General features: G+C 49.7%; 1 pseudogene; it reads left to right on the forward strand.

The window, feature by feature from the left end:
- Window positions 1–315: 315 nt before the first annotated feature.
- LOC105518074 lies at window positions 316–2,925 on the forward strand (annotated as a pseudogene).
- Window positions 2,926–3,553: the final 628 nt, after the last annotated feature.

A 3,553-nucleotide genomic window follows, 5' to 3' on the forward strand; every position in this document is an offset into this window, starting at 1 on the left:
CAAAAACAAAAGCAACATACTTTCATTGATTGTAGCAAAGCAGAAACATAATTAAATATCAGATTAAAACTCAAACCATGAAAAATGATCTAATGTTTTCCTTTCACATTTATTAGGAAAACAATAAAAAGCCTTTTCTAATATTAAATTTATTTTTTGAAGTCTTACTCAAAGGAATCCTAGATTAATCACAGATTTTAAAATCCGCCTATTCGTGCCTGGGGCTGAGGTCCTCCCTCGCCTAGGCAGAGGTGGGAGCTTAGTGGGGCTGCTGCGGCCCTGCTTCCTCCTCCCCATTTCTATGCTCCTGGGACTATGTCTGCACTGGTGGGTGCTAGAGCCAGGAGAGACTTTTGAGATAATGTACAATCTCCTCATTTTACGTATGAGGAAACTGGGGCTTAGGGAAGAAAATGAAGTTGTCCAGGGTCACTCAACTAGTGGTAATGCCAGAACCAAGGTGAAGATGTTTGGAGGTGTCGGGGCTGTGGGGACCACATTGCTCCAAGCCAACGATGATACAGGACTGTCAATGAAGCCTGGCACAGCTGTTGCTTCCGGTTTTCAGAATGCCAGGATTCCCTCACCAGGTGGTACTACGAGAAGGATGGGAAGCTCTACTGTCACAGGACTACTGGGAGACATTTGGGGAGTTCTGTCATGGGTGCTCACTGCTGATGACAGTGCCCATTATAGTGACTGGAGATGTTACAGTAGGTGGTTAATCAGACATGAGCAGGGCAGGAGAGGGCTCCTCCACACCAGGAATGTCAGGCGACCATTAGGTGATGGTCAGGCAGTTGTTAACCATCTCTCTAAAATAATAATTGGTTGCGGCTCATACCAGGGAAAGGCAGTCTCCCAACACATTAAAAAAAAAAAAAAAAAAAAAAAAACCCTGAAACTGGTGATCAGCAGCTTCCTGATAAAATCTCAGGAGCAGGGTGAGTGGGCTCAAGCATGTGCACTAAGAGGTAAAATGGTGGAGTTTAACTGGTCTATGACCTTCCTTTAGGAATGCTCAACTGGTAAGGGGAAAGCACCTCAAGTGAGCATATGCACAACTTCAGTGAACACACTGCGCATGCAGCCCCTCCCAAGTGCTAGCAGGCCACTGCACATGCAGACAGCCCACCCCAAGGGAAGAATCAGGGGAGGTAAGATGCAGACTCCAGAAGAATGCCAACATATAAAACCCGAAGTCAAAGGTCAAACTGCACACTTGATCTCTGAAGTCTCCTGCTTGGCCCTCTTCCAAGTGTGCTTTACTTCCTTTCATTCCTGCTCTAAAGCTTTTTAATAAACTTTCTTTCCTGCTCTGAAACTTGCCTTGGTCTCTCACTGTCTTATGCCCCTCAGTGAAATTATTTCTTCTGAGGAGGCAAGAATTGAGGTTGCTGCAGACCCATGCAGATTCGCTGCTGCGAATAGGGAGTTCAAGTACCATCCAGAACGCTTTGCCTGTATGAGCTATAAGGTGACCATTGAGGATGGGGATGCATATGCCCTGGTGCTGCATGTCACCCTATACTGTGGAAAGTACCACAATGAGGTGGTGCTGGCACCCGTATTTGAGAGACTCTCCACAGAGTCCATTCAGGACCAGCTGCCCTACTCTGTCATGCTTGTGTCCATGCTGGCCACCACAGAGGGCAGGCGGAGCTTCTCCGTGTCCGTGGAGAATGCCTGCTCCAACTACATTACCACCATGCAAGTAAAAGAGGTCAAACAGATGCACATCAGTCCCAACAGCCACAATGCCATCCACCCCAGGGACCACATCCTGGAGATCAGTGGAACCCCCATCCACACACTCCAAGTAGAGGAGTTGGAGGATGCAATTAGCCAGATGAGCCAGACACTTCTGCTGTTGATTGAACATGACCCCGTCTCCCGGTGCCCAGCCCAGCTGCGTCTGGATGCCTGGCTCTCTCCTCACATGCAGAATGCTGGACACCCTCACGGCCTCAGCACCCTGGACACCAAGGATAATCCAGAGGGGATGCTGAGAAGATGCTCCCTGAGACTCAGTAACAGCATCTCCAAGTCCCCTAGCCCTAGCTCCCCAAAGGAGCCCCTACTGCTCAGCTGTGACATCAGCCACTGGGAATCCCTTTGTTGTTCCAGCACTTATTCAAAGCAGATCTTCCGGTCTTGTGACCTGATCCACAAGGCGGTCCTGGGGAAGGGCTTCTTCGGGCAGGCTATCAAAGTGACACACAAAGCCACAGGCAAAGTGGTGGTCATGAAGGAGTTAATGCGATGTGATGAGGAGAACCAGAAGACTTTTCTGACTGAAGTGAAAGTGACGTGAAGCCTGGGCCACCTCAATGTGCTCAAGTTCATTGGCGTGCTGTACAAGGACAAGAAGCTGAACTTGCTGAGGGGACATTGATGGGGGCACGCTGAAGGACTTTCTGCAAAGTGTGAACCCATTCCCCTGGCAGCAGGAAGTCAGCTTGGCCAAAGGCATCACCTCCAGAATGGCCACCAGCAAGAAATGTAACTTGCACAATAACAACTTCAAGAAGTGCTACACGGTGGTAGGAAACCTCTACTGGGTGACACCTGAGATGCTAAATAGAAAGAGCTATGATGAAATGTGGATGTCTTCTCTTTTGGGATCATTCTCTGCGAGACCATTGGGTAGATGTATGCAGATCCTGATTTCCTTCCCCAAACACTGGACTTTGGCCTCAGCATGATGCTTTTCTGGGAGAAGTTTGTCCCCACAGACTGCCCTCCAACCTTCTTCCCCTGGCCATGATCTACTGCAGACTGGAGCCCAAGAGCAGCCTGGCAGTCTCAAAACTGGAGGACTCCCTGTACCTGGTGGAGCTGGGCATCCTGCTGCCTGTAGGGCTGGAGGAGTTGGGCCACACTGTGAGCATGCAGTACGGCCTGATCCAAGACTCACCCCACTAGCCCTGGTCTAGCTCCCTGCAGGGGGGTGTTCCACAGCCAGCATTGCTCTTCTGTACCCCATCCCTGCTGTGAGCAGGGTTTTTCGGGCTTCGTGTGGATTGGCAGATCATTTAGAAGCAGAACAAGCCGGCAGGGTGCCGTGGCTCACACCGGTAATCCCAGCACTTTGGGAGGCCAAGGCATGTGGATCACCTGAGTTCAGGAGTTCGAGACTACCCTGACCAATATGGAGAAACCCCATCTCTACTAAAAATACAAAAAATTAGCCGGGCGTGGTGACGCATGCCTGTAATCCCAGCTACTCAGGAGGCTGAAGCAGGACAATTGCTTGAATCCGGGAGGCGGAGGTTGCGGTGAGCCAAGATCGCATCATTGCACTCCAGCCTGGGCAACAAGAACAAAACTCCATCTCAAAACAAAAACAAAAAAGAAGCAGAACAAGTCATCTCTTTTATCTCCCCAGGAGATGAGTGGATGCACCACCAGGAAAATGTATCTCCATAGGTTTGAGGGCCTGGTTACTCTCTGCAAATGCAGCACTCACCTGAAAGCTGTGAAGAAGACAAAAAAAAGCCGGCCTTTGGGCCAGGAGGAAATCTGTTACTCAGATCCACCCAGGAGCTTCCAG

Source organism: Colobus angolensis, unplaced genomic scaffold, assembly GCF_000951035.1.
Source record: "Colobus angolensis palliatus isolate OR3802 unplaced genomic scaffold, Cang.pa_1.0 Scaffold310, whole genome shotgun sequence".
NCBI classification, from domain to species: Eukaryota; Metazoa; Chordata; class Mammalia; order Primates; family Cercopithecidae; genus Colobus; species Colobus angolensis.